Source organism: Gracilinanus agilis, chromosome 2 (genome assembly GCF_016433145.1).
Source record: "Gracilinanus agilis isolate LMUSP501 chromosome 2, AgileGrace, whole genome shotgun sequence".
Taxonomy (NCBI): domain Eukaryota; kingdom Metazoa; phylum Chordata; class Mammalia; order Didelphimorphia; family Didelphidae; genus Gracilinanus; species Gracilinanus agilis.
In genome coordinates, this window is record NC_058131.1 from 289,292,090 (window position 1) to 289,306,669 (window position 14,580).

Genomic DNA, 14,580 nt, shown 5'->3' on the forward strand with positions numbered 1-14,580 from the left:
CCCCCCCCCATGCAGGAGAGCTTTCTGCGGCTTTTGCTTAGAGAGCATTTTCCCACCCAGGCGTCTTTCACAAGCCTTCCTCACCCGCTTCACCCTTGTGCTGGTTCCTCAGACCACTGTAGCCTCCAAGCGCCTCACAAGTGCTTTTCCCGCCCCTTGACTGCCTGGCCGAGTGGGGGTTTTGTTTTCAGACACAAGGGGCAGCCCCACCAGACTTAAGCTGCTTTATTTACCATTGCGTTTTGCCTTATGGACCCTCTGAAGAACCTCCAGCCAACCTGCCTGTGACTGGTAAGTTTCAAAATGCCCAGCAGCCTCTAGCCCCTTTTATCTTACAAACACCCCTAACTTCTACTGGGCTTTTTGCCTGGGTGTGGGGAGGTCCTGACCTTTTTTTTTTCATCCACCCCAGCCTGCTTTCTGGCTTCCCTGCCTAACTGGGGTTTAAAAATAAGCAAGATAATTACTTCAACCCCCAGCTTCTGACTGTGAAAGCTTTAAAGCGAATCTGCCCTGCTTTGTAGCCACATCCTCCATTTTGGTTTCTGGCAAACATAGTCACCTCCCTTGCTTGCCACTCCTACCCTTTTGTACTGTAGTGTGACCATTTGGCCACTAGAGATCAATAAAAAAAATATAAAAAAAAATAAAAAAATACATTTTTTCCCCCTTTTCTATGTTTTCTACCCCCTTCTTCCTGCTGAACAACAACACCAAATAAGTATATATATAAATAAAGGCATTAAAAATTCTTTTTTAATTAAAAAAAATTTTTTTACAAATTTAATACAAGTATAAACTATATACTATAAACAAATTATAATATTTGATAAACACGAACAAATTATAATTAATTTCTTAAAACAAAACTATTAAATAATAATAATAATATACAATACCCTTTTGTTTGCCCCTAACCCCAAATTAAATAAATAAACAAATCAATATATACATTAAAACTTATTCTGTTTTCCACTTCCCTTTAATCTCCTTTTTTTTTGTGTGTTATCACAATGTTCAGCAGTATAAACGCCACCCTACAAGAAACCTTTGCAGTTTTTGCCCAATTAGGAACTTATAGAGGCCTTGATTACCTCCTTGTTTCTATGTGGCTTGTAGTTTTATTTCTACTCTGGGTTGGATGGTCACAAACGAAGAGAATGCACGCCAATATGCAAGTTCAAATGAACCAAATAATGTATTAATTACAAGCTAAAATGAAAGAAGAGGATTCTTCCCAAAACAGGCCTGATTTTTGCATACCTGTTTCCTCTAACATAGGAATACCAGGTCCCTCTACTATATCTCAGGTACAGAAACTTTTTTCTCACACTCTAAACCAATTTGCTCATGCTCTGCAACTTCTGGCTAACATGGCCTACCCACAGTCAGTAAATGATTCCTGTGCAGGCCTTTTTCCCTTACGGGAAGTGTCCACAATAGCACCCGATGGGGATGTGGTCACATTGAAACAATATAAGCCTTTCACAAGCCAGGACATAAAAGATTTCAAAGAAAATTGCCTGTCCTTCACGGAAGAACCTTTAATAGTAATAAAAAAATTTGAGGATATTTTCTATGATTATGAGCCCACATATAAAGACAGAAAAATTGCTCCGGACTCTCCTAACAGAACGGGAGAGGACTAAAATTCTCGCCTATGCTAACAAACCCTGATGACGTAATGCAGTACGCTGGCCATCTGAAGATCCTAACTGGCAGTATAACGATCGCAAAGACTGCTCAGACTTACGTCTTGCTAGGGGTGCCCTTCTAAAAGCAATGCGAGCATGTGCTGAGAAACCTCAGGCCTGGCCCAAATTTAAAAGCATTACACAATCTGATCATGAGGCACCCTCCCAATTCATGGACAGGATCATTGAACTGGGAAATAGATACATGGAACTTGACCTTTCTGTTGAAAAGGATGTAAGGCGAATAAAGGAACAATTTGTCTATAACTCTCGTAAAGAAATTGTAGATCATTTTAAAACAAATTGCCCTACATGGCCCGAAATGGACCTTGATGAGTTAAGGAGAACTGCTGTTTGTCTTTAACAACCATAAAGAGAAACAGGAAGAGAGTAATAGTTTATTGGACATATTTAAAAAGAATATGGACATGTTTAATAAGAGACTAGACTCCTTGACTGACTCTGTTGTAAGCGACAGAGCTGAAAAACGACTACAAGAGTCTGCTACTAAACCAATGGCAATTGCCCCCTCCATGAATCTAAATTTCAGCCCCTTATATGCCAATTTTGTGGAAGAAGGGGTCATATATTGATGAACTGTAGGACTTGGAATCAGGCATCTAGAAATAATAACTTCAGAAATTACAACTTTAGAAATAATTATAATTATAGAAATAATAACAATTATAGAAATAACAATTATAGAAATTATAGAGATAATGAGTATAGAAATTATAGAAATAATAATGATTATGGAAACAATGATTTCAGGGATCGTGACTTTAGGACTAGTAACAAATCTAGATATATGGATCAGGCAATTGATAACTCATACCAAATGACTCCACAGCAGTATATCTTGAGTGAAGCTCGGCCCTGAACCACCCAGGGTGCTACTGCCCCTCAAGGAGGAGCCCATGGGCCCACCCAAAGATTATGAAGGTGTACGGGGGGGGTTGAGGCACAGGGATCAAAGGATACAACCTTTGATTTTCCAGACCCTGATGCCTTACTACCTGTTGTCCCCATCCACTGCCCCCCCCCCCATACTGATGAGCCTTATGTAACATTAAAGGTAGGTAATGCCTATTATGACTGTCTTGTGGACACTGGAGCTTCCAGATCTGTACTGAAGAGTACACCAGACCCATATTGCAATTCCATAGGAGCAATAAGTGTAGTGGGGGTATCAGGAAAACCCCAAATGGTACCAAAGCTCTCCCCTAGAACAGTAGCCATAGGGCCCCTAAATGTGGAGCACTCCTTCCTATTGATGCCTGGCTCCCCTATAAACCTGCTGGGGAGAGATCTTTTATGCAAGCTTAGAGCCACAATAAATTGCTCTCTAGATGGCTCTATGTCACTGGAATTGCCTGAGGAATCCTTAACTTTGCTCCCTGTGCTCCTTTCAGATAGTCATGAGTTACAGGGGTCTCCCACTTTTGAAATCCCAACAGATATACCTGAATCTCTCTGGGCCACATCACCTTCTGATGTTGGCATACTTAAATCAGCTGTCCCTGTCCAAATTAAAACAAAATCTAGCCCACCTCCTTCCATTCCTCAGTATCCTCTCTCAAAGGAGGCAATAGAGGGCATTACCCCAGTGATAAATTCACTAATTGACCAAGGCATCATAATTCCCTGTAAATCTGAATACAATACTCCAATCCTGCCGGTTAAAAAGCCAAAATTGGGGCCTGATGGCAAGCATCTCTATCGATTTGTCCAGGACTTGAGGGCAGTGAACAATCATGTTATAAAGACACATCCTGTAGTCTCCAATATAAATACTATCATTTCTTCTATTCCTAGCACAGCTACATACTTTACAGTAATAGACTTGTGCTCAGCCTTCTTTTCCATACCTATGCATGAGGACTCCAGACATATCTTTGCTTTCACCTGGAAAGGTTCTCAGTGGACATGGGAACGTTTGCCCCAAGGGTATGTCGAAAGTCCGACCCTTTTTGCACAGATTTTGAGCCAAGACACAGACATTATATTTAAAAACAGTAAGTTAATTAAATATGTAGATGATTTACTATTGGCCTCACCAGATGCCACAACATGTCAAGAAGATAGTAAACATCTTCTTTTAGAATTACATAAAAGAGGCCACAAAATCTCAAAAGAAAAGGTTCAGTGGTGTTTCCCAAAAGTGCAATATTTAGGATTTATTTTAACTGCTGGGTCCCGTTTAATTTCTCCACAACGTATTGAAAGTATCCAAAACTTAAGTTATCCTACCACTAAAAAACAATTGAGGGCAATACTTGGAGCAACAGGATTTTGTCGGCAGTGGATCCCCTGCTATGGAGAAATCACTAAGTCCCTTGTAGTACTCACAAAAAACACAGTCCCTGAACCACTTAAATTGGAAAAGGAACACCGAAAAGCTCTTTCAAATTTAAAACGTGCTATCCTGTCTGCCCCTGCTCTCGGTATCCCAAATTATGACAAACCATTTACTTTATATGTCCACGAAAGGAAAGGAGTAGCCTCAGATGTTCTAACTCAACTTTTGGGGCCTGATCAATGCCCAGTAGCCTATTATTCAGCCCAGCTTGACCCAGTAGCTGCAGGAGCACCACCATGCCTTAGAGGAGTAGCTGCCACAGCTTTATTAGTGACAAAATCTGCTGATTTGGTATTAGGATGCCCTCTGACCATAATGTGCCTGCACAAGGTAGAGGCATTGTTATTAAGACATAGAACTCAAGCATTTACTGATCAAAGGATTATGAGATATGAGATAACCCTATTGAATAATGAACATATCACATTAAAACGCTGTGGAGCTCTTAATCCTGCGACCTTGCTCTCTGACTTACCAATTTCTGAAGAACCTTTACATGATTGTACATCTTTGGTGTCCACTGTTGATAAACCTCGTAGTGATTTACTGGACACCCCTTTGGACAATCCAGATTTAATATTATTTACAGATGGTTCTTCTTTTATGAGAGAGGGTGTGCGCTATACAGGAGCTGCAGTAGTTACAGAATTGGAGACTCTATGGTCAGCTTCTTTACCCTCACATGTGAGTGCACAAGGTGCAGAACTCACAGCTTTAAAACAGGCTTGTATCATTGCACAGAACAAAAGGGTCACAATTTACACAGACTCCTGTTATGCATTTGGCATATGTCATGCTGTTGGCATGTTATGGCTTCAAAGGGGATTCTTAACATCAGCTGGAAAGTGTATTGCCAATGCAGACCTTATCACTGAACTTCTTTCTACCATCCAACTCCCTGAAGCCATAGCTGTTGTTCACTGCTCTGCACACACAGGTGGCACTGACCCTGTCTCCAGGGGAAATGATGGAGCAGATGCTGCAGCCAAACTAGCAGCCTTAGAAGGACCTGAGTTAATTATGCCACTAACAATTACTGATAATTTGGATCTATCCCTTTCCTATAATGACAAGGAAGTGGGAAAATGGAAGCAGAGATTTAAAGCAAAACAGATAAATGGAATATGGGTGTCATCTGAAGGCAAGCCCCTGTTCCCTAGGGCTTTCTATAACCAAATCTGTCATTCTGTCCATAAACATGGTCATTTTGGCACCCAAGGCATTGTAGACTCTGTTAAAAGAGTATGGATAGCACCTGGAATAACTACAATTGCTTCCAAAATATGTACAGCTTGTCCCACCTGCCATGCCTTTAATCAGCACACTTTTCGAGAAAAAGCTTTTGGTGGACGTCCTCTAGCTTACACACCATTTGAACATTTGCAAATTGATTTTATCTCTATGCCAAAAGCTGGACACTAAATTTTGTCTGGTCATAGTCAATCAACTGACCAGGTGGCCTGAAGCTTTTCCTACGGCTCAGGCCACAGCAGCTTTTGTTGTCAAAATCCTTTTGAAAGAGATTATTCCTCGTTTTGGCCTGCCAGCACGTATTGATTCTGATAGAGGAACTCACTTTACTGACTCAGTCTTATCACAAATTTATTCATGTTTGGGGATAACTCCTAAGTTTCATACACCATATCATCCTTAGAGCTCTGGCCAAGTTGAAATGATGAATAAGGAACTTAAAACTATGATTGGCAAATTGTGCACAGAGACTCATTTGAAATGGCCTGAAATTCTACCTCTGGCCTTATTTTATCTCAGAAGCAGACCCAGAGGCGATTTACACGTCTCACCATTTGAGATGCTATTTGGACATCCACCTATTCAGGCACAACCATTCAACCCTGCCTATACTTCATTGTTAGGAGGGGATACAACCGTTGCCACTTATATCAGACAATTACAAACAAAATTGCGAGAACTCCATGACTCTGGAGTTGCTGTTCAAGCAGGCCCCGTAGACTTCTCGCTTCATGATTTGAACCCAGGGGATAGTGTGTACATAAAGAATTTCAAACGTACTGGGTCAACTGAACCTGCTTATGATGGACCATTCCAGGTCCTATTAACTACACCAACAGCCATTAAAATTGGGGAGAGGGACTCATGGATTCATTGCAGTCATGTGAAACGAGTACCCCCTATTGATAATGAATAATTCTCTGTACTAAATATTATTACCTGCACCTTTTATATTTGACTATTGATTGTATTTGCCTATTGTGATGAGAATGCTCTATTGCTAGATTTTGCACTATTTTGTTGCACTTTATTTGATTGATCTTTGTACTTGAATGATGCACTATACTAACTCACAACATAATATCTGTATTAGTGACCTAATTGACCTGATGTGCCTTTCAAAAACATTTTATGCTCTTTGTCATTCCCTTTGCACTTTCTCAAATGTATTATTGCTTTGTATGCCTCCTTTGCACTCACACTATGGATCATGGCAAGTTAAGGAGGAAATGAATCTTATTTCTTACAAATTAACCTCTATTCTTTACCTCTGTGATTGTGTAAAAACTACACTTTTGTTGTTGTTGTTGGTTTTTCTTCCTACATGTGCAATACAGTATTTGAATTTTTTTCCCTTTTCCCTCATTTTTTTTTACATTTGGAGCACGTCACCAGCATTAAATAGACTCTTGACTGTTTTGATTTTTGCAATAAGAATAAGATAAGATGCCCATTTGCCTAGCATATGAATTTATACCCCAAAAGTTTTATACTATAGAAACCTACCACTAGTTATTTAACGATTATGAGACTTTTGCTCAATGACTATGTCTAATCCAAGGAAAATCGGACGACAAAGGAGCACAGAGTTTTGACCTGCAAAGTACAAATGAGCACATAAAAGAAAGAGACTGAACTAATCCTACAGGGATTGATGACATTCTATGTAAAGACTTGATCCTGTGTGAGACTCGAGGTTGTGACGCTTAGCATATGTTAAGACGTAGGACTTCCTTGTACCGCACTTGATATCAAGTACTCAACCTCCATTATATCTGACGTGAAGAAAAGTATTGCACCGGAAAATGCTATTTCTCATTTGTCTTGAGATCTAGTCTCCTTTTTCCATTTCTTCTATGCTGTGACAACTTACTGTAGTCCAGGCTGCTAAATTGGGTTAGTGAATGATTGTCGTTGCAAAGCTTATGGGACATGGATTGCTACAGGAACCTGCTTTGATTTGTGAATTTTTTTTCCTTTTTCTTATTCCTAGAATTTTTTCCTTCCACACATTTTAAAAAAAAATATCCTGTATTTTCCTCAGAGGTTATTTTTTTTCCTCCTTTCTTTTTCTTTTTCTTTTTCTTCCTTTTTCTTTTTCTTTTTTCTTTGGACTTTTTGATGTTTTGAGAATTAATTCATATACCTTATGCCTTGACCATGTATTCCTGTGTGATTCCCATGTGTATCCCCGTATTTTCCTCAGGGGGGAAATGTAAAGTTGTTCTCTGGGTGACTATGTTACTTCTGTAAATTTGGACTTGAATTAGACCTCAATTTAGAACAGAAGACTACCTCCCAGAATCCAGAAGACGCCATGAAGATGCATGCAGAGACCACACACTGCTGCAAGAGATCCAGAGTGAATTTCGAGACATGGCAAATTTGAACGTTGGGGGGTTGAATGTATTTATTTTGAATGGACACATTATGCCAGAAAAAAAGGGGACTGCCCCCTAAATGGCTTTTTGTCAATGCAACAAACATTGGTTTTGTTCTTTCTCCCTTTTATTTCCCATTTATCTCTGAATTATTGTAAACTTTAATTTGATTGTTTTCATGATCCATTGGGGAGACTTGTCTCCCAAAGGATCACAGGGGGGAAATGTAAAGTTGAAAATACCTTGTACTCCCTTTAAAACTACATTACCCATAATTCCTTGAGCCCTTTCCTATTGGTTGTGAGTTAAAACTACATTACCCAAACTCCTTTTCACCATACCCATAAGGCCTTTAGCCTTTTCCTATTGGTTGTGGGTTTCGTGGGCTGTTTTTGATATGGTGATGGGGGGCGTGTTGTAGGGCTTTTTGGGAGAGAAGGCGCTGTGGTGAAGGGTGAGTGAGGTTCTTCCCCAGGATTTTTAAAATAAAATCCTTATAAATATCATACTTTGGAGGCATTGAATATTAATTTCGATCTTTACAAGGTGATAATGGGCATCCTTGTTTCACTCCTGATCTTATTGGGAAGGCTTCTAATTTATCCCCATTGCATATGATGCTTGTTGATGGTTTTAGGTATATGCTATTTATTATTTTTAGGAAAGGTCCTTCTATTCCTATACTTTTCAGTGTTTTCAATAGGAATGGATGCTGTATTTTGTGAAAGCCTTTTCCAGCATCTATTGAGATAATCATATGATTTTTGTTTGTTAGCTATGGTCAATTATGTGGATGGTTTTCCTAATGTTGAACCATCCTTGCATTCCTGGTACAAATCCCACCTGATCATGGTGGATGATCTTAATTACTTGCTGGAGTCTCTTTGCTAGTATTCTATTTAAGATTTTTGCATCTATGTTCATTAGGGAGATTGGTCTATAGTTTTCTTTCTCTGTTTTTGATCTACCTGGCTTTGGAATCAGTACCATATTTGTGTCATAAAAGGAATTTGGTAGGACTCCTTCTTTGCTTATCATATCAAATAATTTGTATAGTATTGGGATTAGTTGCTCTTTGAATGTCTGATAGAATTCACTTGTGAATCCATCAGGCCCTGGCGATTTTTTCTTAGGGAGTTCTTTGATGGCCTGTTCAATTTCTCTTTCTGATATGAGATTATTTAGGTATTCTATTTCTTCTGTTGTTAATCTAGGCAATTTATATTTTTGTAAATATTCATCCATATCTCCTAAATTGTTATATTTGTTGCCATATAATTGGGAGAAATAGTTTTTAATGATTGCCTTAATTTCCCCTTCATTAGAGGTGAGGTCTCCCTTTTCATCTTTGATACTGTCAATTTGGTTTTCTTCTTTCCTTTTTTTATTAGATTGACCAGTGCTTTGTCTATTTTATCTGTTTTTTCAAAATACCAGCTTCTAGTGTTATTCATTAATTCAATAGTTCTTTTACTTTCGATTTTATTAATTTCTCCCTTAATTTTTAGTATTTCTAATTTAGTTTTCATCTGGGGATTTTTAATTTGCTCGCTTTCTAGTTTTTTGAGTTGCATGCCCAATTCATTAATCTCTGCCCTCCTTAATTTGTTAATATTTACACTCAAGTATATAAATTTCCCCCTGAGTACTGCCTTGGCTGCATCCCACAGAGTTTGGTAGGATGTCTCATCATTATCATTCTCTTCAATGAAATTGTTGATTGTTTCTATGATTCCTTCTTTGACAAATTGGTTTTGGAGAATCATATTGTTTAATTTCCAATTGGTTTTTGATTTGCCTGTCCAGGTGCCCTTACTAATTATTATTTTTATTGCATTATGATCTGAGAAGGTTACATTTGTTATATCTGCTCTTTTGCATTTGTTTGCAATGTTTCTATGCCCTATTACGTGGTCAATCTTTGTGAATGTACCATGTGCAGCTGAAAAGAAGGTATATTCCTTTTTGTCCCTATTTATTTTTCTCCACATATCAATTAAATCTAATTTTTCTAGGACTTCATTCACCTCTCTTACCTCTTTCTTATTTATTTTTTGGTTTGATTTATCTAGATCTGAAAGAGGAGTATTTAGATCTCCCACTATTATGGTTTTACTATCTATTTCCTTCTTGAGCTCTGACAGTTTCTCCTTTATGAATTTGGATGCTATACCACTTGGTGCATACATATTGAGCAGTGTTATTTCCTCATTGTTTATACTGCCTTTAATCAGGATGTAATGACCTTCCCTGTCTTTTTTAATCGTATCTATTTTTACTTTGGCTTTGTCAGAAATCATAATAGCCACTCCTGCCTTCTTCTTCTCATTTGATGCCCAAAAGATTTTCCTCAAGCCCTTAACCTTAAACTTGTGTATGTCCACCCGCCTCATATGTGTTTCTTGTAGTCAACATATGGTAGGATTTTGGTTTCTAATCCACTCTGCTATTTGCTTCTGTTTTATGAGCTCGTTCATCCCGTTCACATTCAGAGTTATAATTATCAGTTGTGCATTCACTGACATTTTTGTATCCTCCCCTAGTCCCACCTTTTTTTCTTACACTATTTTCTTTTAAACCAGTGGTTTGCTTTGAGCCGGTATCCCTTATCCCCTCCTTTGATTAACTTCCCTTTCTACCCCCTCCCTTATTATTCCCCTCTTTTTATTTTTAAAGGTCTAATGAATTCCCTCCCCCTTCTTCTCCCCTCCCTTTTTTGACCTCCCTACTCCCCTGCTCCCCTTGGTTTATCCCTTCTGACTTTCTCAGTAGGGTTAGATAGAGTTTTTTATCCCAATGAATAATGTAGCTACTCTTCCCTCTCCAGGTTGATTACACTGAGAGTAAGGTTTAAATATTACCTCTTAATGCTCTCTTCCTCTCCTTCTTATACTAGTATTTGTCCCCTCCCCTTCCCATGCCCTCTTTGTGTGTAATAGAATATCCTATTTTTCTTATTCACTCAAGTTTCTCTTGGTGTCCCCTACTATTCACCCCCCTCTTTCCCACCCCCCATGTCATCTCAGACCATTTAGGATTCCACCCTCTCCCTATGAATTATTCTTCTGATTGCTATAATAGTGAATACTATAATAGTGAATACAGTTCACTACAGAGAATTATACATAGCATTTCTTCACATAGGAATACAGATAATTAGATCTTATTGAAGCCCTTAAAGAGGCAAATTTAAAAAAATTATGAGTTTTCTTTCTTTCCCCTCTGTTTCTTATTTACCTTTTCATGTTTCTCTTGATTTTTATCAAACTTTCCATTTAGTCCTGGTCTCTTCTGTGCAAATACTTGGAAATCTTCAATTTTGTTGAATGCCCATATTTTCCCCTGGAAGTATATAGTCAGTTTTGATGGGTAGTTGATCCGTGGTTGAAGGCCCAGCTCTCTTGCCTTTCTGAATATCATATTCCAAGCCTTGCGGTCTTTTAGCATGGAGGCTGCCAGATCCATTGTGATCCTGCTTGGTGCTCCTTAATATTTGAATTGTCTCTTTCTGGCTTCTTGTAAGATTTTTCTTTTACTTGGAAGCTCTTGAATTTGGCTATTATGTTCCTGGGTGTTGTCCTTTCTGGGTCTAGTGTATAGGGTGATCTATGGATCCTTTCAATGTCTATATTGCCCTCTTGTTGTAGAACTTCAGGGCAATTTTGCTGAATAATTTCTTTTAATATGGAGTCCAAGTTTCTATTAATTTCTGCTTTTTCTGGAATACCAATGATTCTCAAATTGTCTCTTCTAGACCGGTTTTCTTGGTCTGTCATTTTCTCATTGAGATATTTCATGTTTCCTTCTATTTTATCAGTCTTTTGACTTTGTTTTATTTGTTCTTGCTGCCTTGAGAGATCATTGGCTTCTAATTGCTCAATTTTAGCCTTTAGGGACTGGTTTTTGGCTATAATCTTTTGGTTTTCCTTTTCAATGTGGTCATTTCTGGTGTTCAATTTGCTTATCAGTTCATTTGATTTCTGAGCCTCACTTTCCAATTGTGAAATTCTGCCTTTTAAACTGTTATTTTCTTACCAGATCTCTTCCATCTTTCTCATCATCTCAGATCTAAACTCTTCAATAGCTTGTGCCCAGTTTTCATTGTTTTGGGAGGGTTTAGATATGATTTCTTGTTTGTTCTCCTCTGTTGTCTGAATTTTCTCTGTGTAAAAGTTGTCGAGTGTTATAGAGTTCTTCTTGATAATCTTTCTCTTCTGGGGTTCTCGATTTTGGCTTGCCGTTGTTGATAACCCAGCGCCTTCTCAGCTTTGTCCTCACACTCAGGGTCTGTTTGCACTTTCTAGGCTCCTGAGGTCTCAGGTCTCGTTGTTCTCGGGGTCGAGCCTCCTGGTCGTCCCCGGTCTGCCCCTCTGCCTGAGGCTCTTTCAGCAGTCTCAGGGGCTGCTTCTACAGCCTCGCTCCCATCTGCACAGGGTCCCCACTCGAGGTCCAAGCCTGTGCTCAAGATCCTTGTCCACGCCTGGGGCAATGCCTTCAACTGCGCAGGTGCTCAGGAAAGTCCGTGCGCGTTCTTTAGCCTTTTGGGGTCCTAAGTCTTGCTGCTCTCAGGAACAAGCCCTCAAGCTGCCAGTGACTTAATGGGTGTCCCAAATCTGCTTTAACTCTTGTGGGCTGGCCTTGGCGCTGTGCGTGGTGTGGGAGATGGGGGAGGGGCTTCTTCCTCTCACATTTTAGTGAGAGCTGTTTCACCCCTTTATAGCGTGGAGATGCTCTGATTCCGCATACCTTCAATGCTGCGCCCTGTTGTGGGGTCCCTTTGTTCGTCTGGATTCATTTTTATGTCCCCCTGAGGGGTCCTATATGCTTCGGTTAGGAGAGATTGAGCAGCTGCTCCTTACTCTGCCGCCATCTTAACTGGAAGTCTCTCAAGTCTCTGGACCTCTGATTCTTGAACATACCTTCTTATTGATGCCATCATGTCCTTCAAACCTCGTGGGATGAGATCTACTATGCAAATTGGCTGCCACCATCCAATGTCAACTGGATGGACAAATTTATCTACACCTACCCATTGATCTCTAAAACACCATCCCATTTTATTTTTAGATCCATGTAGTGAGGAACCATCATACTAATCAACGGATAACATCTATGAGGTTCCAGATGATATTCCAGATTATGTGTGGGCTAAAAATTCAAATGAGGTGGGCAGGATATTGTCAGTGGAACAAGTAAAGATAGAGGCAAAAGAAGGCTTACCTACAAGAATTCCTCACTTCAGACTTAGCCAAGAGGCAATAGAGGGAGTGAAACCCATAATAGAGAGTTTATTAAAGCAGGGTATATTAAAATATGGCTTTTCACAATATAATACACCAATCATGCCTGTAAAGAAAGCCAAATTATCTCCTGATGGGAAGACTCAATAGCGTTTAGTACAAGATCTCAGAGCAATTAATGAACATGTGCAAAAGACCTATGCCATGGTACCAAGTCCATCACAAATCATAGCAGCCATTCCACCTGAAGCTGCTTGGTTTACTGTTCTGGACCTGAGCTCTGCGTACTTCTCTGTTTCCCTGCATAGACAGCCAGAAGCTATTTGCTTTCTCATGGGAAGATGATATCTATAACTCTTAAGCATCATTATCATTTTCATAGAATTCATTCTAATGCATTTTCTAGATCTTTGCTTCTAATGCTTCCTCTCAGTCTGCCATCGTGACTGTCTCGTGACAATTACTGAAAGGAGATTTGAACTTGGGTCCTCCAAACTGAAGGTACATGTATTCCATCCTCTGTGCTACCAGCTGTTTACAGTGGAGAGTAGTGGAACTATCCCTGGACAAGTCAGAGGACCTTACTCTGGATCTGTGATCTTTTTTTAAAAATTAAATTTAAATTTAAAAAATTTTTAATTTTGTATATTTTCCCACAGTTACATGCTTCATGTTTTCTCCTTCTCCCCCAAACTTCCCTAATACCCCTTAGCCAATGTGCAATTGCACTGGGTTTTACATGTGTCATTGATCAAGACCTAATTCCATATTATTGATAGTTGGACTAGAGTTATCATTTAGTTTTTACATCCCCAATAATATCCTCAACAGCCCATGTGTTCAAGCAGTTGTTTTTTCTTCTATGTTTCTCCTACCACATTTCTTCCTCTGAATGTGGCTAGTTTTCTTTCTCATAAGTCCCTCAGCTTTGCTCTGGATTCTTGCATTGCTGCTAGTAGAGAAGTCCATTATGTTAGATTGTACCACAGTGTATCAGTCTCTGTGTACAATGCTCTCCTGGATCTGTTCCTTTCACTCTGCATCAATTCCTGGAGGTCATTCCAGTTCACATGGAATTCCTCCAGTTCTTTATTCCTTTGGGCACAATAGTATTCCATCACCAACAAATACCACAATTTGTTCAGCCATTCCCCAATCTAAGGACATTCTCTCATTTTCCAATTTTTTGCCACCACGAAGAGTGCGGCTATAAATATTTTTGTACAAGTCTTTTTCTTTATTATCTCTTTGGGGGTATAAACCAGCAGTGCTATGGCTGGATCAAAAGGCAGATAGTCTTTTTTTTATTTTAATTTTAAACCCTTAACTTCTGTGTATTGACTTATAGGTTGAAGATTGGTAAGGGTAGGCAATGGGGGTCAAGTGACTTGCCCAGGGTCACACAGCTGGGAAGTGTCTGAGGCCGGATTTAAACCTAGGACCTCCTGTCTCTAGGCCTGGCTCTCAATCCACTAAGCTACCCAGCTGCCCCCAGATAGTCTTTTAAAGCCCTTTGAGCATAGTTCCAAATTGCCATCCAGAGTGGTTGAATCAGTTCACAACTCCACCAGCAATGCATTGATGTCCCAATTTTGCCACATACCCTCTAACATTCATTACTCTCCCCGCTGTCATTTTACCCAATCCGCTAGGTG